This window comes from Oryctolagus cuniculus, chromosome 12, assembly GCF_051225735.1.
Source record: "Oryctolagus cuniculus isolate XC-2025 breed Fujian yellow rabbit chromosome 12, ASM5122573v1, whole genome shotgun sequence".
Lineage (NCBI taxonomy): Eukaryota > Metazoa > Chordata > Mammalia > Lagomorpha > Leporidae > Oryctolagus > Oryctolagus cuniculus.
In genome coordinates, this window is record NC_142878.1 from 21060553 (window position 1) to 21083241 (window position 22689).

General features: G+C 47.1%; 1 non-coding gene and 1 pseudogene across 1 annotated transcript; one reads left to right on the top strand and one right to left on the bottom strand.

The window, feature by feature from the left end:
* Positions 1 to 310: 310 nt before the first annotated feature.
* LOC100350194 (etoposide-induced protein 2.4 homolog) lies at positions 311 to 8163 on the bottom strand (annotated as a pseudogene).
* Positions 8164 to 9424: 1261 nt separating this feature from the next.
* LOC127484049 (small nucleolar RNA SNORA51) lies at positions 9425 to 9556 on the top strand. Its single transcript, XR_007910830.1, has one exon. It is a non-coding gene; the product is annotated as a small nucleolar RNA SNORA51 (small nucleolar RNA).
* Positions 9557 to 22689: the final 13133 nt, after the last annotated feature.

Below are 22689 nucleotides of genomic sequence, written 5' to 3' on the forward strand. Positions count from 1 at the left end.
CAACAGCACAGGGAGAATGCAAAGTAGTCAAACCAGTCCAGGCTCGGGGGCTGGCAAATACTAGAAAGCAGCTGCAGAAAACCCGTGGTCCTCTCAGACTCACGGAGGTGTTAAAAATCTACACACTGGTGTCAGGAAGGGTCTGCTTTCTGTGCACACGAGGCAAAAATTCCAGTTCCTCAGAGAGATGGCAATATGCAGCGGGCCCTTGGCAGACTGGCCCCTGCCTTCCCCAGTAGGGAGGTGATCAGAGAAAGAGCTGCCGTGGCCTCCTTCTGATCCCACCCATCCGCTCTGATGGCGGGCGACTCAGGGGCCTGCAGCAGCTTGGCAGGTGACAGATGTGGCGAAGGGAACTTCTCTGCAGAGGTTGGGCTGCTCAAGGCACACTGCGGGTAGCCCGTTTTGTGGAAGTCTGCTGCCTCACCAAGGAGAAGAGGTGCCACTGGGAAAGAAATGCTTTTCCAGAGGTCTTTGCTTCATGAGCGCTGATAATGAATACAGGAAAGAGAATGGAGAAGAGGCACGCACCGGGAATGTATGAGCACTGCGCTGCTGTGAGAAAAGCCAAGGGTGAGCCAAACCCAAAGCGGCAAGGCCAGTTGCTTTCCATGTTTGACAACTGCTGGTGCATTTCAATTCGTTTATTGAACCAACGATATTGAAAGCACTACAGGGAGTAGAGAAGGGACACACGCAGGTGACTAACCAGCTGACCAACGAGATGGATGGGAAAGAGACTCACGGACATCCTCTAGGTGAAGCAAAGAGCCTGCAGCCGGAGGTTGAAGAGCATCTCTGCTCCCACGAGGGAAGGGGTGACCTCAAATGCCAGGTCAGCTATATCCCGAAACCAAACGGCATTCACAGCTTTGCTGAGCACAAGCATGGGGAGCACCGAACCCAGAGAGCACTGAAAATTGACGCAAGGAAGAATTCCAGCCGTGACCAAACATCTCTGCACCGTGATGGATCACCGATGATGAGGCTGTTACTGACTGAAGCACACGATGAAGCAGGAGGAGACCGAACCAGGACGCTTCACTGCTCCTAGCAAGCACTGGGAAAGTCTCCTAACAGCACGTGGCTCACTGTCTCGCTTCTGTTCTGTACTCTGGGCCAGGACACTGCTTGCCCTTCTTCCACACTGCTCTTCTCTCTTGTTGGATTTGAGCAGCTAGCTTTGCGATGGTACAGATACCCCAGATGGAGTCTTTGATACCCTCTGACAAGGGCCCAGAGCCAGCTCTTCACCACCCAAACGATCAGCTACACAGAGGAAAAAGAAATGCCCTGCAATCTCTCATAACGAAGGACCCCGCACCTTGGCTGTTGTGGCTTGGCCCAGACCCTCACCCACTGCAGGTTGCTCAGCTCCTCCACACCTGGTACCCGCTCTGCCAGAAAGCTCCCAGGGCTGGAGCCACTGAGCCCGCCCTGGGCATGCCCAGGCACATGGGCAGCTGGGAAGTGAGAATCGCCGCATTCTTAAAGTTGGAAACATGATACTAGGATGACTTCCGTCAGTTTGTTTCAGCTTACATACCATTAACGTGGCATAATTTATCCTAGAGGGCATATTTTCATATCATTTAAATAGTAATTTTACATGTTGAGGATGCATTTTTGAAATGACTCTGTCACATTTTATGTGCAAATCACAAAAATGAAACAAGAACTTAAAAGTGGTTCATTGAAGTGCAAATGTAGTAACGTACATGGTAATATAAATACTAACATTGAGAACAACGCCACAATCATGTAAAGTGAACAAGAAACTGAAATAAATATAGAATGGGAGTAAATGTGTGTCTTCCAGTTTCCCACGAATAACCAAAGATGAAACGTTGAACGGGAACCACGATGAGTCTTCGAGATTGAATGTTACTATCCGCTTCTGTCCCTCTAGCTCTCACTGTGTTGTCTGCTACAAAGTGCTGTCCAACAATAGTCTGGAACCACCAAATCCTTTGTGAAATAGTCAGACAAAGCGTAGCATGAGGCAATCATCCATTCTATTCCAGAACAAACAGAAGATACCGTCATCCAATATGAAAGCAATGAAATTTGCTACTAGACTAAGACAATGATCATCACTCATCCTTATGAGTCTTAAAAAGTAGGTACATGTCATGGTATTGCAAAGCAAATGATAAGAATCATATTCAGAGGGAAAAGACAAAGTTCTGGGCAAAAATCCTTGCATATATCAATAACTTTATTGTAGAACACAGATGGAATTGGATATGCATATGACTTTGGCTGCCCAAAGTTATGTAAGTCATAATATTAACAGGAAAAAGTATGCTAAGATCAGCCCTAACAAAGCACCAGTTAGATATGTAGCAGGAACAGTCTTGGGGCCAGCATGGTGGCATAGCAGGTAAAGCCTCCTATGCTGGCATCCCATATGGGCATCGGTTTGTGTCCTGGCTGCTCCACTTCCAATCCAGCTTCCTGCTAATGGCCTGGGAAAGCAGTGAAAAATGGCCCAAGCATTTGGGCCCCTACAACCCACTTGGGAGAACCAGATGAAGTTCCTGGCTCCTGGCTTTGGCCTGGCCCAGCACCGGCTTTTGTGGCCATCTGGAGAGTGAACCAGCGGATGGAAGATATTTCTGTCTATCTCTGTCTTTCCCTCTCTCTCTATAACTGACTTTCAAAATAAATAATTTTTAGAAAGAACAGAGACAATAGTAGCCACATAAAAGAGGCTGTATTTGAGTTCTGAACACACTGTGCTTTAAAAAAAAAAAAAGATTTATTTATTTTATTTGAAAGAGTTACACACAGAAAGAAGGAGAGGTGGTGGCAGTGGGGAGAGGTCTTCCATCTGGTTCACTCCCCATTTGGCCGCAATGGCCGGAGCTGCGCTGATCCAAAGCCAGGAGCCTCCTCTGGGTCACCCACTCGAACCAGCACCCACATGGGATGCCAGCACTGCAGGCGACAGCTTTACCCGCTATGCCACTGCACCAGTTCCCACACTGTGCTTTTACTACACTGATCTCATTCTATCCTCTTGCTCTTGCTTATGTGTGAACTCCAACTCCTACAAGAGAAAACTGGCCACGAAAATCCAATTTTAGTATTAGAAATACCTTGCTCACATAGTGTATCTCACTAGTATTTTTTTAAATAACATGGGGCATCAAAAGGCTCATGGAAATGCACATTATCTTTTTTATTTTAAGATTTATTTATTTTATTTGAAAGATAGAGTTACAGAGGAAGCAACAGAGGGAGATTGATCTTCCATCTACTGGTTCACTCCCCAAATGGCCGCAATGGCTGGGGCTGAGCCAGGCCAAAGCCAGAGGCCAGGAGCTTCTTCCTAGTCTCCCACATGGGTGCAGGGGCCCAAGCACTTGAGCCATCTTCTGCTGCTTTCCCAGAGGCATTAGCAGGGAGCTGGATTGGAAGTAGAACAGCCAGGACACAAACCTGGGTTATAAGGGATGCCCGTGCTGCAGGCTGTGGTTTAACTCCCAGCAGCACAGCACTGACCTTACACATTATCCTTTAATTCAATTTTTCCATAAAGTTTTTGAAGCCCCCTGTATATCAAAAGCCCTGTTCTTTGTTCAGATTCCCCGGAAAACAGAGGATAAAGTCTGGTGATGTTGTGAGAAAAGAAAACCCAGCGCGAGTGAATCAGAGAAGCAGAGGGTCAGGATAAAGAGATGTGTGCCTGTGATGGCCACCGCTTCCTCGGGAGCCACAACAAAAACCCAACAGGTCCCCTGCCAGCTGCCTGTGCTCCGGCATTCGAAAGCCCCCGACAGACCTCAGAGCTCAGTCCATGGGACGGAGAAAGGAGAGGGCACCTTCCCTGCCCCTGTCTTCAGTCTCCTGTTTCCTACTGTCGTTTTGTCCTGTGCACCTCTAGGTTGCATTATTTAGCCCTGTGATGGTTAACTTGGTGTGACAGCATGGCTGGACCACAGTGCCCAAGGATTTGATCAAGCACCATTCTATGAAAGGTTTTTTTGATAGGGGTGTGGGTTATGGGATGATATTAACATTTAAATCAAAAAAGTTGAGTACGGTATATCAGCCTCCATAAAGCTGGTGGGCTTCATCCAATTGAAGCCTTGAGTAGAACAAATGACTGACACCCCCCCGGCCAAGTCAGAGCGGGTCAGCAGCAGATGGCCTTTGGATTGGAACTGAAACTCCCCCTGAGTCTCCAGCCTGCTGGTCTGTGCCACCAGATTCTGGACTTTTAACAAGTGTCCTTAAGCACATGAGCCAATTCTTTAAAATAAATCTCTCAAAAGATGCCCACAGAGAGCGATAGATACACTCACAGATGTAGGTAGAGCCAGAGATACACGTATCTTAGGTGGGGCCTGTGTCTCTGGAGATCCCTGATCAGTACAAGCCCCTTTGACAACCCCTTGGGAAGGGAGATCCCCACCCCATGGTGCCGTGTTTATCCACGTCCAGCAGTGACAGGAAGAGCAGGACGCCCAGGCACGTGGGTTGTTGACCTGATCACAGGATGGCAGCAGGGGAGTGATGCTGCATGTCTAGCAAGGGGCTGGATAGGCCCAGGGAGCAGAACCACGTGGGCCCCCTGGGGAAGTGGAGACTTTGGCTGTAACCAAGGTAGAGTAAACGGATACACGCTCAGAGTAGCATCCGGAGAAATCTCCGGAAGAACGCAGGGTGTCTAAAGCCCCGCTGAAGCCAACGTCAGGAGCTCTCTGCATTGTGTATGCTGAGGGTTCATCAGGATTTCTTCAGAAGACTGAACTGTGTACAGATGTGTCATCACTAGGAACTTAAATTATCACCAACGCTTGATGATTTCTCAGGCATCTAGGCTATAAATCAGGAATATATTATTCAGTATATTATAAACCATATCCAATGGCTACAACAGCGAACCAGTGATTTCCAGAGTCCACTATGACCAAACAATGAGTTAAGAATCCACTCACGGCTGGCGCCGTGGCTCACTTGGTTAATCCTCCACCTGCGTCGCCGGAATCCCATATGGGCACTGAGTTTTAGACCCGGTTGCTCCTCTTCCAGGCCAGCTCTCTGCTGTGGCCTGGGAGTGCAGTGGAGGATGGCCCAAGTGCTTGGGCCCCTGCACCCGCATGGGAGACCAGGAGGAAGCACCTGGCTCCTGGCTTCGGATGTGTGTAGTTCTAACTGTAGCAGCCGTTTGGGGGGTGAACCAACAGAAGGAAGACCTTTTTGTCTCTCTCTTTCACTGTCTATCTGTCAAAAAAAAAAAAAAAAAAGGAATCCACTCACCCTCTCTCCTAACCCTACACATTCAGACCCCCAGCGTTCAAGTGCGATGTGCTACAGTCTGCATCTGGTGGAGCACTGAAACTGTGCTTCTGCAATAACAACTCCAAACGTTGTGGCTGAAAACAGTGCTTAGAACCTTGTGATTTGGACAGCTTGTCTCTGAGCCGCTTGGTGTTGGCTAGGATGGCCGCACCTGGGTGGACTCCCTCAGCGCAGTCTCCTTCGCATGCCAGCGGTTGGTGCTGGCCATGGCCTGGGAGCACAGGGGGCTGTCCACTGAGACATCTGGTTCTCCACATGGTCAGCTTGAAGTTTCTCAGAACATGGAATCCGGTTTCCAAAAAGGGGCATTTCAATAGGGAAAACAGGAAGCTGCAAGGCTGCTTATGGCTGCACAGAGAGCAGAGGCCCACCCAGATTTCTAGGAATAGAAGAAAGATCTGTGCCACCTGGTATTACTCCCCTGTTGCATGGCGGGAAAGGGATTTTGTAGAAGTCATTAAGCTTAGTAATCAATGACCTGACAATAGAGATACTACCTAAATGGGTTGACCTAATTCCATGAGTCCTTATAAGGACGGATCTTCTGCAGACGGCACCAGAAGGGTCGAGTCAGGGGCCTTTGAGGGGTGTGTGTGTGTGAGTGAGAGAGAGAGAGAGAGAGAGAGAGAGAGAGAGAGAGAGAGAGATTGATTCTCCACTACTGTAATAAGGCAGGAGACACGAGGTGGGGCCTGAGAGTGGCCTGTAGCAGCTAAGCACAGTCTCTGGCCAACAGCTGGCAAGACGGTGGGGAGGGGGGACCTTAGTCTCCACCCGGAAGGAAATGAATTCCTCCAGCATCCCACGGGGGCTCAGCAACAGAGCTTTCCATGGTGAACCTCTAGGTGAGGATGCAGCTGGTGTTTTATTTCAACCTTGTGAGGCCCTCAGCTGAGGGCCAAGCTAAAGCAAGCAGGCCTGTTGACACGTGGAAACTGCGATATAATCAGTGCGTGTGGACTTTTTAAAAGTTTTTTATTATTTATATATTTGAAAGGCAGAGAGCAAGAAACAGAGAGATGTGGAGAAAGAGATCTTCCATCCTCTCGTTCATGCTACAGCTGCCTACAACAGCCTGGGCGGGGCCAGGCCAAAGCTGGAAGCCTAGAATTCCACTGGGCCTCCCAGATGGGTGGCAGGGACCCAAGTACGTGAGCCATCACTGGCTGCCTCCCAGGGTGCACGATAGCAGGCAGCTGGATCAGAAGCAGAGCAAGGACTGAAATCCAGGCACTCTGCCGAGAGCTCTTCCCGAGGCCTCATCAACAGCCTGCCCATAGTGGATTATTTGAAGACATGGTTTGTAGTCATTGTTTGGCCACTGCAGAAAACTGATCCACAGGGGATGGAGGATGTAGCAGGAGCTTGCTGCAAGTGACTGTGGGGTGGGAGATGGTCTTGTTTGAATCTATCAGTCGTTGTCAACCCGAATAATACCCAGAATTATCTGAAAGAAAAACCAACACCTACAGCTATTCTCAGCACCCTGTGACTGCGATTTTGGGTTTTCTAACTGAGGAGAAATAAACAGTGATAAGAAAGGAAACAAATACAGATCAAGTTCTCCATTTTCACAGTGGCTTGACAAAAATTACATCCATTGTAGCATCTCTCTTAAAAACCCGAATCGGCTACCATAATTTTTAGTATTATTTCATTAGCAAACAATCTTTCAAAAAGTTTTCTACCTAAAAGTTTCAGTCCATACATGTGCCAAACATTGACAAGGGGTCCAAGGCAACCTAAAGTGTGAGAAAGGCTGCCCTGGGCTCTTCTGTGAAACAATCCCAGGGCCAGTGGTTTCAGCTCCTATTATGAGCTGTAAGACTTAGACATCAACTCACTGTTGAGGGTTCTCAAGGCAGGAGGCATTGCGGTACTAATGGCTAACGTATTTCACAAGGACTTGACACAGATCCAGAGGGAAGTGTACATTCAAGGTGATCAGAGGGGCCGGCACGGTGGCATAGTAGGTTAAACCTCCCCCTGCAGTGCCGACATCCCATATGGGTACCAGTTCAGGTCCCGGCTTCTCTGTTTCCAATCCAGCTCCCTGCTAATAGCCTGGGAAATGCAGTGCAAGATGTCCCCAAGTGTTTGGGGCCCTGTCAACCATGTGGGAGACCCAGACAAAACTCCTGGCTCCTGGCTTTAGCCTAGCCCAGTGTTGGCCATTGTGGCCATCTGGGGAGTTAACTAGCGGATAGAAGATCTCTCTTTCTCTAACTCTTAATTTCAAAATAAAAAAAAAAGTCTTAAAAAAAAGTAATCAGAGACACCATCACATTCTTAATTTATGGAAGACATTTGTATTTCTATAAGATATAGAAAATTGGCTTTGGGGATACAGATTATGATACTCATAATGGCCAACATTCATGGAGTATTAATGTGTTCTAAACTCTATGCTAAACACTTAATTTCATTGTGAATGAATTACAACTCTGAAAGATAGGAATCATTGCTCCCAGTTAACAGATGAGGAAACTGAACAAGAGAAAAAAAGTTGAGTAAATTGCCCAGGACACATGAGACCTCCATAGGCCCACGTGGAATATGCCCAAATCCAAGGCATGTCTGTAGCGGGATACCACACAAGAAAGGCAGCATGAACTACTGAAAACAAAGGCCTCCGTGAGAGCTGCACGGATGCTTCCACGGGAAGCACAAGGATAAACCCGGAGGCGGGGCAAAAGCGGCAAACCCACAAGGAGTCTGCAGTTACAATTCATAGACATCCAGGGCAGCGATCCTGTCCTTGATGGCGCAAGAAAAGGCACCATGGGGAACCCAGCAAGAGCACGTGAGCAGGGCACGGGAGGATGAAATAAGAGATTCTTCAGGCCTCACCATAACGGGCAGATTTTCACAAGACCCAAACCTTGGAGGATGAAGAGGAGGGAGAGGAAAGGGCTGAACTTACCTTTATGTTAATTCAGTAGACTGCGCCTAAGCTCTGGTGTATAGTTAACTAACTCTCTCTCTCTCTCTCTCTATATATATATATATATATACATATACATATACATATACATATACATATACATATATATAGTTAATTCAGTAGACCGCTCCTAAGCTCTGGTATATAGTTAACTCTCTTTCTCTCTATGTATGTGTATATATATATATATATATATGTATATACATACATACATATATATACATACATATATATAGTTAATTCAGTAGACCACTCCTAAGCTCTGGTATATAGTTAACTCTCTCTCTCTATGTGTGTATATATATATATGTGTGTGTATGTGTATATATACATATATACATAGTTAATTCAGTAGACTGCTCCTAAGCTCTGGTGTATAGTTAACTCTCTCTCTCTCTCTCTCTCTCTCTATACATACATATATATATATATATGTATAGTTAATTCAGTAGACCACTCCTAAGCTCTAGTATATAGTTAACTCTTTCTCTCTCTATGTGTGTATATATATATGTGTATATATATATATATATAGTTAATTCAGTAGACCACTCCTAAGCTCTGTGGGGCCCCAGATTCATATGCTCTTTGGAATGCTGGGAGTTGGGATTATTCCAACTCAGCCATTTTATGTAGGATTATTTCATAAGAATTTGGGCAAATTTCAGCCAATACAGATAATACAAAAAGATGCCCTCCCCACCTGGGATCCTTTAGGAAGAATTTATGGCCTTGCCTAACGCTGAACTCTGTGCTGACGAATGTCAGCCACGCCACGCTCTCACAGACTGCTGGGAAGTTCAAACGTAGCACAAACAGCATGTATGATTAAGGCAGAGGAATACGCATTTAAAAGAAGATTCTATAGGACTTTGCCACCCAAGTTCCCTTGTATCAGCTGAATTCGCTTAAAATAAACCTAATAGTTGCCTTAAATTGGCTACATACCTAACCGAAGAAGGCACAAAATGTTTCTGCTGATTAATTCTAATAGTTACTATAATCTCCTGAAATTAAAAATTTAATAAATCTTCTGGAATAAATAAGCTTCTTATTTATTCAGTTCTCTAGAAGAGTTTGCATTGAATTGCCCCTTAAATTACGTAGATCTGTTTTCTTTATTTGACTCACATTTGAAATGACTAGTTCTGTGTTTAAGAGGATACTCGGGGCCTCCTAGTGCTTACCACAGGCTGTGTTCCTACACTGACTGTGTTGAAAGAGGAGACAGAGTAGACCTCTCCCGTATGCACCTCAGCTCAGGCCTTGTGCCTCATCTGTGTTGTGAATGGAGGGACATGGAATTGAGACTTTTCTAAATTCTCCAGTTACGACTGAATTTCCTTCTATAGTATAACATGTTACTGCAGTTAATAACAATGAATTGCTTTAACAATCACCAAGAATAGATTTTAAGTGTTCTCACCATACCAAGAAAATGACAGTATGTGAGGTAATACATATGTTAATTAGCTCAATTTAGCTATTTCACAATGTATACATCTTTTAAAGCAACATGTTTTACGAAATAAATATATGTGATTTTAATTTGTCAATTCAATGTAATCAGCTGGGGCTGGCATCATGGTGTAGCAGGTTAAAGCTCATGGTGGCAGCCTCCCCTATGGAGCACCAATGCAACCCCAGCTGCTCCACTTCACATCCAGCTTCCTGCTAATGCATCTGGGAAGACAGCAAATCATGCCCAAGTATTTAGGCCCCTACCACCCTTGTGCAAAACTGGATGGGGTTTCAAGCTGGGCTTCATCTTGGCCCAGCACCGGCCATTATAGCCATTTTGGGGGTGAGCCAGTGGATAAAAGCTTATCTCTTTGTGGCCAGCGCTGTGGCATAACAGGTAAAGCCGCCACCTCTAGTGCCAGCATCCCATATGGGCACCGATTCACATCTTGGCTGCTCCACTTCCAATCCAGCTCTCTGCTATGGCCTGGGAAAGCAGGAGATGACCCAAGTCCTTGGGCCCCTGCTCCTGGCTCCTGGCTTCAGTGGCACAGCTCTGGCCGTTGTGGCCATTTGGGGAGTGAACCAGCGGATAGAAGACCTCTCTCTCTCTGTCTCTCCTTCTCTCTGTAACTCTGACTTTCAAATAAAATAAATAAATCTTTAAAAAAATAAAGCTTATCTCTCTTTCTATGTCACTCTGCCTTTCAAATATTCTTGGCTACCACAAGAATATGTGTGTGAGTGTGTGTGTATGTACGTGTGTGTATGACTTATGAGAATACTTTTTAAAAAGTTCATGGAAAATGGAATTGAAATATTTTTGTGCAAAAAATTGAAGTTCATGCAGTTTTTTATAACATACATTTCCCACAAATTTTTGTGATTATATGTGTTTATTAGCCATAAGGAGGTTGATAACAATTCTAAATTTGAACCTCATAATAATATACTTTTTTTACACTTTTTTTTTTTTTTTTGGACAGGCAGAGTGGACAGTGAGAGAGAGAGAGAGAGAGAGAAAGGGCTTCCTTTGCCATTGGTTCACCCCACAATGGCCGCTGTGGCCGGCGTGCTGCGGCCAGCGCACCGCACTGATCCGAAGGCAGGAGCCAGGTACTTATCCTGGTCTCCCATGGGGTGCAGGGCCCAAGCACTTGGGCCATCCTCCACTGCACTCCTGGGCCACAGCAGAGAGCTGGCCTGGAAGAGGGGCAACCAGGACAGAATCCGGCGCCCTGACCGGGACTAGAACCCGGTGTGCCGGCGCCGCAAGGCGGAGGATTAGCCTAGTGAGCCGCGGCACCAGCTGAACCTCATAATAATATACTTGTAAAATGCAGGAATCAAAAATTGATAAGCCTACGAAAAGAAATAGATAAATCTCCTATCATGGTGGAAGATTTTAACTCACCACCCAGTATCTTGCAGATCAAGTAAATGGGGGAAAAAATCAGTAAAAAATTAAGCCTTAAAAAATAATACAATTAAGAAACTTGATCTTATGGACACACATATCCCCATGAAACAACTGGGGATATAGTTCCTCCTCAGGCTACACAAAACTTTAGGAAATCTGACTACTTAGTGGTCCACAGCTCAAGGGTTGATAAATTTTAAAGAATTGGAACCAAGTTTCTGACCTCAGTACAATTAAATTTCAAATCAATTTGTGAAACTGACCATGAAAATCCTGTATGCCAGCAAACTTTACAACCTGCCTCTAAATAATTCATAAGTCAAAGAATAACTCATAGTGGAAAATTTTAAATATGCAGAACTGGAAATATGAACAAATGCTGCATACAAAGATTTTGGAGAGGGCTAGGCACCGTGGTACAATTCACACCCTGGGTAGTCCCTCCCTACAGGGTACCAGGGTTGGTCTGTGGAACCAATGAAACACAGCAGAGATGCTTGTATTGCGTTAGCAGATTAGGTTATGAAAGAATGTGGTTTCCATTTTGAGTGCTCTCCCCCATATCACTTTCTCTTTGAGGAAAGCAGCCATGTGTGAGCACCTCTGTGGAGAAGCCCATGCAGGGGGAGCTGAAGCCACCAGCCTCCAACCAGCAAGGACCTGGCGCCTGCTACCAACCCCTAGAGTGATCAAGTGAGGGGAATCTGCATCCCACCCATGCCTTGATATTGCAGCCTCCTCAGAGACCCAGTGTTGGAACAATGGATTCTCAATCTCATCATCAGTGAAACAGGGAACTCTACGAATCCCGAATGACCACCATGAGGAATACTTGGGAAATACTTCCAAATTTGAACAGAAGCGATGGCGAACACTGAGAGCCTTAGCCCTTACACAGAACGTGTGTATTTCTGAGATGAAGTGACAGCGCCAAAGAGTCTGATGAAAGCACCAGGGACATGGAGAGATCGTAGGAGAAGCATCAGGTGCTGTTCTGCACGGGAGGAGTCTTCAGAAAGTTCATGTAAAATGTATATTATGAAAAAAATAATGCATGAACTTCAAAATATTTGCACCAAAATAAATTTCTTATAAAAAATTCTAAAATATATTTGACAGGGAGAGAGAGAGAGAGATCTTCTAACCATGGGGTCACTCCCCAAATGTCCACCACAACCAGGGCTGAGTCAAACCAAAGCCAAGAGCAGGAAACTCAATCCAAATCTCCTGCAAGATTGGCAGGAATGCAACTACTCAGGCCATTGCCTGCTGCCTCCCAATGTGCACATTAGCAGGCTACTGGAATCAGAAGTGGAGCAGCTCTCCCATGTGGGTAGTAGGAACCCATATAGGTGAGCCATCATCTGCTGCCTTCCCAGGCACATTTAACAGAAAGCTGGATCAGAAGCACAGTAGTTAGGACTCGAAATGGCACTCCAATATGCAATGCTGTATACAGCTTAACCCACTGAGCCACAACACCAATCCCAAGACAAACCTCTTTGATGATAAAATACAGCCAACCAAAGGGAAAGTAAAATCAAAATAAAGGACTGAGGTGGGCATTTTTTAAAGCTACATTTATTTATTTATCTGAAAGAGTTACAGAGAGAGAGGGAAAGACAGAGAGAGGTCTTCCATCTGCTCTCCCATGTGGCCACATGGCCAGCAAATCCAGGCACCAGGAGCTTCAGCCAGGTCTCTCATATGTGTGGCATGTGCCCAAGTACTTGGGCCATCACCTGCTGCCTTTCCCAGGCCACAAGCAGGTAGCTGGATTGGAACTGGAGCAGCCAGAACACGAACCAGTGCCTATATGGGATGCCCGAGGCGATTTTACCTGCTACACCACAACGCCAGCCACTGGGGGTCGGCGTTTGGCACAATGATTAAGATGCACAATGATTAAGATGAGACAGACACCCGTATCCCATTTCAGAGTGTTTAAGTTCAAGTCCTCGCTCTGCTCTCGGTGAACTCCCTGCTGATGTATACCCCGGGAGGCAGCAGGTGGTGGTAGTAGTTGGGTCCTTGTCACCAATGTGGAACACCTAGACTGAGGTCCAGGCTCCTGTCTTCACCCTGGCTCAGCCCCAGCTATTGCAGGCATTTAGGGAAGGAACTAGCAGATAGAAGGGCTCTCTCTTTCCCTGTCTCTTCCTTCCACCTGCCCTCTTTCTGTCTCTCCATCTTTCAAATAAAAGGAAAATAAATATTTTTTTAAATTCAAACTAAAGTATTCAGAAATTCAGGGGCCCTGGTAAGATCATTGAGTACATAATGATCTGGACTACTTAGGTTTGAGTCATGCCTTTGTGTGGTCTTGGATGAGTTATTTAAGTTCTCTGTACGCAGGTTTCCTTGTTGTACAGTAGCTGAACTTTGGTCTTGAGGTTTTCTGAGGCTTACTTTGGATCATGTATGCAAAGCACTTAGAACAGTGCCTGGTACAGGAAAAGAGATACGAGTGATATATGTGTAAGTTTATAGTTTATCATAAGAAATAAAGCTAAACATTAACAATACAGTATTGTGCACTACAAAATTCGTTAAGGGAGTATGTCTCATGTTAAATGTCCTTACACAAAAAAATGGGAAGGGACACAGGGCACATTTGGGAAGTACTGGATCCGTCTGTCACCTTGATTGTGGAAATGGTATTGTGGGTGCTTGCATGTATCCAGAGTCACCAAATTGTACATATTTAATATTGTAGTTCTGGCGCTGGTGCTGTGGCATATCAGGTAAAGATACCACCTGCAGTGCCAGCATCCCATATGGGTGCCTGTTTAAGTCCGGGCTGCTCCACTTCCAATCCAGCTCTCTGCTATGGCCTAGGAAAGCAGTAGAAGATGGCCCAAGTCCTTGGGCCCCTGTCTCCCTGTGGGAGACCTAGAGGAATCTCCTGGCCCTGGCTTCAGATTGGCACAGCTCTGGCCATTGCGGCCATCTGGGGAGTGAGCCAGCGGATGGAAGACCTCTCTCTCTCTCTCTCTTTCTCTCTGTCTCTCTCTGCCTCTCCTTCTCTCTCTGTGTAACTCTGACTTCCAAATAAATAAATAAATGTTAAAAAAAATCAAATATCAGTACATACAAGTGTTGATAAGCTCCACAATTAAATTTACAATTTAATATCATATACACGACACCCTGAAATAAAAAACAGTTGCAGTTCTTTGTATGTCAGTTGAACCTCCATAAAGCTGTATTTAAAGAGAGAAAGCCAAACAACTATGAGAGTTGTTAGCACAAAGCGGAATGTTAGGCTCCCTCTTACAGACTGAGCTGGGAAGGTTAAGCCTGCGAGATGCATCTGATGAAGACAGGCCCACCACCAGGGCCAAGCGCCAGAGAGGCAGTCTTGGCACAGGACCCTGGAGGCCACCAATGGCTCTGTAGCACCTGGTGCTCCTGAGCCTTGATCTTACTGCAGTGGCCTCCACAAAGTACACCTGACTGGTGGGCCTAGGTCACCAGCCCAGCAGGGAAGCGCCCATACCCCAAGTGCAAGGGAAGCTGGGAAGTAAGTATCTGTATTGCCGGCTTCTGTTGTGTCAGGTGGGCTCTGTCTCCCACCCAGATCACGTGAAGGAGAATTTCCCCAGCAACAGGATTCAGATGCTAGGCAACCGCAAAGAATGCCATATCTCCTCTACAGTAACACAAGGCAATACAGCTCAAAGAGATTACAGTCTGGCGTCCTGTATCAGTCCATTTTCTGTTGCTATAATGAAGTGCTTGAGGCTGGGACTTCATAAGGCAAAGAGGTCTATTTAGCTCACATTTGTGGAGGCCCTAGGTCCAGAATTGAGTGGCTCCACTGGGTTGACCTCTGACGAGGGCCCCTTTGGCTGTGTCACAGCTCCACGTGGCATCGTGATAGGAGCACGTGCAATAGGGAGAGGTCACATGCTGAGACAGGAAGTGAGAGAGATTCAGGAGCCAGGCTTGCTTTTTCTATAGCAACATGCTCTTGGAGGACCCAGGACCCCTTTCTGGGGGCGTGCACCCCAATCACCCATTCACCTTCCAGCAGGCCCACATCTTCAAGGGTCCACCCCTCCAAAGCACCAGGCTGGGGACCAAGCTTCCAGCACATGAACCCCTGAGGGAACCAACAGCATCCAAACCACAGCCAGTGTGCCACCGTGCACCCAGTGCCTTGGCACAAGAACTCTGCAGCACAGCCAGGTGCCTTAGGCTTTGGCAGCCCCACTTTCTTCGGGTAACAGAAATAGTAATAGTTCCTCACAGGCTGCTGTGAGGATGAACCGAGCTAATTCACGTAAAACACATGTAAGTACTCAGTAAGTGCTGGATATTAAACTTGTTATTATTCTGGGGCCGGCGCCGTGGCTCACTTGGTTAATCCTCCGCCTGCGGCACTGGCATCCCATATGCGCACTGGGTTCTAGTCCCGGTTGTTCCTCTTCCAGTCCAGCTCTCTGCTGTGGCCCGGGAGGGCAATGGAGGATGGCCCAGGTGCTCGGGCCCCTGTACCCGCATGGGAGACCAGGAGGAAGCACCTGGCTCCTGGCTTCAGAGAGGCCCAGCTCCAACCATTGTGGCCATTTGGGGAGTGAACCAGTATGTGGAAGTCTCTCTCTCTTTCTAACTTTGCCTTTTAAATAAATAAATAAATCTTTTTTAAAAAGCATCAGAACCAAATATATATGAGACAGAAATACAAACTGACCTGTGTATGAGACTACTCATGAAACACTATTTATAATAGCAAAAGGCTGGGTCAGTCTAAACATCCGCCAGCACAATATTGATAAGTGATGGCACAGCAATTGAAAAGGACTGAGGAAGGACTCTGCATACTGCCACAGAGTGGCTTTTGGGATGTACTTTTAAATGGAAACGTCAGGTAGGGAATATTGATGTGGGTGGTAGCTACATGGGGTGCATACAAAACTTCACGGAGCTGTACATGTAAGACTAGTGCACTTTGCCATATGAATGTGTTACATCTCGATAATTTCTAAAACTAGATGGAAGGAGATCACAGAATGAGTGGGAGAGGAGGAAATAGAAACAGTGAGAGTTCTGGCTACGGAAAGGAAGCACTGGCTAAAATAGATGCCAAGTCTAGAGAGCTTTCTTTCCTTCCCTTCTTCTTTATTTCTTTCCTTCTTTACTTTCTTCCTTCCTTTTTGCAATAGTAAAGACTTATGCATATCTAAAGGCTGATGCCTGGTGAGAAAGATCATTTGAAGAATAATACTGAGTCTAAACAAGACAGAAAAAAAAGTGTAATTCATAGTGTAAAGTGCTTGGAAAAATGGGAGGGTATGAGGGCCAAAGTCCAAGTAGAGCTGTCCTAGATGGGGAGAAAACTTTACACTGTCCTGGCAGAGACAGAAGGCTAGAACCGGGCCAGCTACAGGGTTTTGGAGGGCTGAGAATATGAGGCACAGGTTCACTCTTGTAAAGGACCATGGTGACTAGGGCATGCGGTGGGAGTGGAGAGAGGTAGTTGTAGAACTCAGAAAGTAGAGAAGGATCAAGACAGTCGCTGCAGGAAGTGGAAGAGTAAAAGTGATCCAAACAGGGAAACATGAGTATAATGGGACCATCAAATACGAGGGCCTATTTTAATTTAGTGATCCTATTACTTCCTCTAGGAGGACTACGTGGAAGCGGAAAGTTGGACCCATCCCCAGTGGGCTTTGCCAAATGGATACAACTAAGAGGTAGGCTAGAAAGCACCTTCAGATGATTGGTCCAAATGCATCACTGAAATGGCATAGCATGTAGTCTAAGGTGGATAAACAGAGAAGTGAAGAAATCAGAGAACTGACTGACCAGACGGCAGTCATAGGCTTGGAGGGTCAGAGTTGCAGGGAGAAGGGGTTGTAACAGGCCTGGTTGTGAGCAGACTGGCTGGGCAGGAGGGTGTGGGCAGAAAAGGAAAGCCCGAGTGGATGATTTAGGGGATGCAGGTGATGACAGCATCTAGGAGATGGCCCTGAGTTTGGAAGGCCACACCACAGACAAATGACAAGCTGTGACGCAGCCTTCCCCAAAGTGTGTTCTGATAAAGAGCTGGTGCACTCACCACGCATTAATAAGGTTTTGACACATTTTGTTTCCCAGAAACCCGTTTGCTGTGCTTAACCAGGCATTCCCCAAACGTCTTGAATTGCTAAACCCTTTTTAGTGTGATATCTATTAACATGCTTCTAAGCTAATGTTCTCCCAAACGGACTCTAGCAATTCTGGTCTTTATGACACATGATGAACCTCTTACCTTAATGGAATGAACTGAGCAGTGATCACAGCACATGATGTTTTAAAAATATCTGCTTTAATGCGTTGCAGGATGAAGGATGATTTGCCTATCAAAGATATGTATAAGAGTACAACCTTCTTTAAAAAGCTTCAATGGATATGTTTCATTGGGTTAATACTGTTAGGTTCACCTTACTTTGCTATGAAGAGAAACAAAAAACATGGTTATGTTAGATAATTAGAGTTGGGATTTAAGCACTAAGATGATTATCTTGGTCTGAATTAATATGCTTCATTTTGACCACTAAGCAGCCTTCTGTTAAAACTAATTACTTTCCTGCTGTGAAAAAGACGTAGAGTATTAAAGATTCTGGTGTTAATCACATCAAATATGCAGTTCTAGTCTTTAAACCTCATAATAAGAACTCTGCCTTCTATGGTAAGAGAAGTGAAGAATAGCCATTAAAAACTGGTAGACAGAAAAGGCCTCTGAATTAGTCCAGTTTTCCTTACCCAGTGTCTGAGGCCGTTTCATAAAGAACAGGTCTGTTTTTTCTCATGCCTCAGGAGGTGCAAGGTCTAGGGTTCTCACCTGGCGATGGCCATCTTGGTGGCAGAGTCCCCAGGGCCGCACAGAGCATCACAGGGCCAGAGTCAGGGAGTGTGCATATCTCTCTCCCTCTTCTAGCAGAATCACCAGGAACCAGTCACCTGCGCCGTATCCTAACAACCTCGTCTAATCCTAAGCTCTTCCCAGAAGCGGCCCTTGAACCATAACCAAGCCACGGCAGTCCCCGATCTCCTTCACTTTATTTCACAGACTATCAGAATAGTAACACACAGCAGGTACCTGCTGTGGACCGCGCTCTCACTGCCCGTCCCTAGGAGAGAAGCTTCCTGCCCGCCTCCTTTGACCCCAGGCTTGGCCATTAAGATGTGAGTGGAGGTGATTCGGGTCACTTAAAGGCCAAGGCTCCAAGAGCCTGCCCATGATTCACCCACATCTTTTCTCCTGCCACAAGACCAGCAATCTCCAGGTGAGGCTGCCCGTGCAGGAAGGGGCCACTGAGCACAGCTTCAGCTCACCCTGATAGGACAGGTGTCACAAGCAAGAATAAGCCTTTGTGGACAATCTACCAAGACTCGGGGGACACCTAGGACCCCAGCATCGCCCAGCTGTTCTAATACAGAGGCCACTTTCTCCACGATCTGTTCATTTCCAAAGCCACAAGTGTTCATGAACAAAGTCAATGTCATCATCATGAGCAGAGATCTCCTTCCGCCAAATGTCTAGGGCAATGGCAGGAGATTGGCTCCGTCTCTCACATCAGCTCTGATGGGCTCAGCGGATGACCTGAGCCAGCTCCGGAGGTTTCAGCGAGTGAAGAGTGCTGTGCTCATTGTCAACCCTTCCAGTCGAAGGAGGATGAACTGTTCTTCCTGGGCCTGGATGCACAACCTGTGCTGTCATTTTTTAAAAAAAAATTTACAAGAGATCTGATTTTTAAAAAAATGCATCCAGAACTAAACAAACAGAACCTCATTCAATGAAATATTTATACCAATAAATCACTTCACTTTATTTACTGAGGAAGAAGAAGAAAACATGTTTCCATCAGAGCTGACCACAGACCCCCCTGGCTGTCAGAGAACTGTCTATGGGGAGAGGGCTCTACTGGGCTCTTGTTATTCAGTGGGCCACTAGGCCAAGCCTGCACACTCTGCAGGGAGAGGAAAATGGTTGGACTGTTTTATAGCAGAAACACTCAGTAATTTTGGAGTTGGAGCAGCATGAATCTGGAGCAAGCAGTGAGTGGCCCAAGAAGAGTGTCAGAAGGCGTCCCTATCATGTTGGGAGTTTGCTTGAAAAGTATGACCAGAGGACAGAAGGACTGAGGACTTTAAAGAGCTGGGATGGTTACATATGCAGTTGTGAATGGTTTTTCCCTCTCTAGTCCTGTGTAACACCCTTAAGCCTCACACACACAGTAATGGGTTGAATTATGTCCCCTCCGAAATCAGTATCTCAAAACACGGACATATTTGGAAATAGGGTGTGGCAGATGTAGTTAAGATGAGGTCATACAGGGTGGATGTTTAGCCTGAGCAGTTAAGACACCCACATCTCACATCAGAGTGCCTGGGTCCAATACCCAGCTCTACTCTCAATCCCAGCTTCCTACTAATACAGACCCTGGGAGGCAGCAGTGAGGGTTCAAGTACTTGGGTTCCTGCCACCCACGTGGGAGACATGAATTGAGTTCCTGGATCTGGGCTTCAGCCCTGTTCCAGTCTTGGCTGATGATACGGGTGTTTGGGGAGAGTGAGCCAGCAGGTAGGAGCCTTTTCCCTCTCTCTGTCTATCTCTTTCTTTCTCTGTCTCTCTGGACTCTAATCAGGCTGGCTACTGTCCTGGGTAACGTGTCCAGGGCAGCATGTGACACAGGGAGAGCTGCAGGAGATCGGGGCGAAACTGCTCCAAACCAGCAAACTATGGAGAGCTGGAGGAGGGGCCTGGAAGCGACCCTTCCCCAGCACCTCCAGGGGAAGGCCCTGCTCACAGCGAGATCTCAGACCTCTCGCTTCCTGAACCGTGACGCAATGAGACAGTCAACATCTCTTGTTTAAGCTGCTCCGTTTGCATCACTTCTTTACAGCAGCCCTAGGAAAGTCTCAAACACTCCCGTGCCCAGATCCTCATGAGGGTCTGCCCCACGTGTGCAGCTTTGGGCAGTAGGTCTCAGGGGCCTGGGGGCTCATCAAGGAGTCCAGCTGGCTATGCAAAGTCCAGTAGGCTGTGCAAAGGGGCAAGCCAGGCAGGAGCAGAACACAGAGTGGAGACGGGGAAGGCAGTGCAAGGCAGACGACCTTCTGTAGGTCTCACCAACAAGAATCATCTGAGCTACTGGGACGGAGTCTGGGCTGCCCATCAACCAAGGATGGGGATTTGAGGCCGTTTGTGTGAAATCACAAGGTCCAGATGAGCTCAGCAAGCTGGAGGACCTAGAAACATCCACCTCGCTCTGCTAATGACAGCAAGTGGGTGTCTCTGCCTTCTGGGCAGTGGGTAAGACAAGCAGGGAGCTACTGAAGGCAAAACAGCTCACTGCCCTGCCCCGAGAACAGCAGCCTCCAGGCCACTCTGCCCTTAACACGACGCCTGGGTGAAGTCTGCCGCTCTGGGGGCTGTAGGAGAGCGTGGTCTCCTGCCTGCTGCCTCAGAAGGGGCCCTCACCTGCTCCTGCTGCAGCATCAGCTGCACCTAGGGACCCTGCTGTCGGGATTGGGGGGGGTGGGCAAAAAGAAGAAAGAAGCAGGTACATCCCCTCCTCTGCAGAGCCCCTGCCCCAGCCCCTGTGCAAGCAAGAAGCTGCTACAAGCATTGCTGAGAGCTGCGGCTGACTCCTAGTTACAGAATGACAGGAAGCCCGGCTGGCATCAGGGGAAGGCTGCCTACCTCACATTAGGCATTTGCTGCCGTCCATAGCAGTCCACTCCCCCGGGAGTGCAATCCAGAAGGGCGTGTAAACAAGGAAATATAGGGCAAGGTGAAACGGAACGCGGGCCAACTGGGCTAAAGCACCACGGTGCAGGCACACAGCAGAGGAACTATGTCTTAGCTGTCCTGGGAGCAGACCCAGAGGGTGACTTGGAAGCCAGGAAGGCAGGGAGCTGGAAAGAGGCTCTGCCTGCTAACGGAAGTGGAGGAGCAGTGGCACTCATAGCTTTTTTAGGGTGGACGCATCCTTTGCAGCCTGAAGGTAGGGAGGTTTCCTGTTTTCATTTCGTGCTCAGGAATTTGTGTTTTATTCTAAATGCAGCAGGGAAGACAATGCAGATTTTCTATGGACCGAGGTAAACTTTACATTTGAGCAAGGTAAGCTTTGTTCTAGAAGTATGTCTGCAACCACCAGAGCCCAACACTGAATCCAAAGCCCCCCCTCCGAGCCACAGTGGCACAACTGTGCCTCCCGGGACGTAGTCCCATACAAAGCACTTCAAAAAGTTCATGGGAAAGGGAATTGAAAGATAAGTTTAAAAGCAGGATCTTGGTGCAGCAATTAAGATGCTACATGGGATGCCCATTAGAGCACCTGACTTCAAGTTCAGCTCTGCTCCTGACTCCAGCTTCCTGCTCATGCAGACCCTGGGAGGTAGCAGGCGATGGCTCAGGTACTTGGGTCCCTGCCAGCTCTGTGGGAGACCGGGACCTGGATGAGTTCCTAGCTCCTGGCTTCTGCATAGCCTGGCCTTGACTATTGCAGACATCTTGAGAGTGAACCAGTGGATGGGAGATCTTTCTCTTTCTCCCCCTTCTTTCGCTCTCTCTTTCTTTCAAATAAATTAATAAATATTTAGGGGCTGGCACTGTGCCATAGTGGACTGAGCCTCCGCGTGCCGTGCCAGCATCCCATATGGATGCCAGTTCATGTCCCAGCAGCTCCTCTTCCAATCCAGCTCTTTGCTGTGACCTGGGAAAGCAGTGGAAGATGGCCCAAGTCCTTGGGCCACTAAACCGGTGTGGGGGACCCATGTTGCAGTTGATTTCTCAACAATGTTGCAGTGGATTCATTTCTGAGGGGAGGAGCGTGGTGGGGACAAGAGGCGCCGAGTCACCACATAGACCCAGGGAGTCGGGTGAAAGCGGGCTTGAGGCAAGCAGCCTGCAGACTCTTTTATTTCAGTTAGTGTAACAGCTTATATAGCCAAGACCAGCCAATCCGGTCAAGGGGCGGTCTATGCTCCAACCAACCACAGCCTGTTGCCAGGCAGTTTCCAAAGCCATCCAATCACAGCCTGTTGCCAGGCAGTTTCCGTTGCCAGGTGGGTTTCAAAGCCATTCCTGAGTAACTGACACTCGCTTGCCAGCGGCCATCTTGGCATGGCCTTCTCATTCCACCACAGACCCAGAAGAGGCTTCTGGTTCCTGACTTCAGATCAGCCATTTGGGGAGTGAACCAGTGGATGGAAGACATTTCTTTCAGTCTGTAACTCTGCCTCTCCAATAAATAGACTTTTAAAAATAAGAAATAAAAATAAATATTAAAGAAAAATGAATTTATTTTAGTGCAAAAAATTTGAAATTCATGCATATGAGGGGACTTCAAGAAGTGTATGGAGAGCATTATTTTATTAGTTTTTAAAGATTTTTTAAAAATATTTATTTATTTTACTTGAAAGTCAGAGTTAGAGGGCCGGCGCCGCGGCTCACTAGGCTAATCCTCCGCCTAGCGGCGCCGGCACACCGGGTTCTAGTCCCGGTTGGGGCGCCGGATTCTGTCCCGGTTGCCCCTCTTCCAGGCCAGCTCTCTGCTGT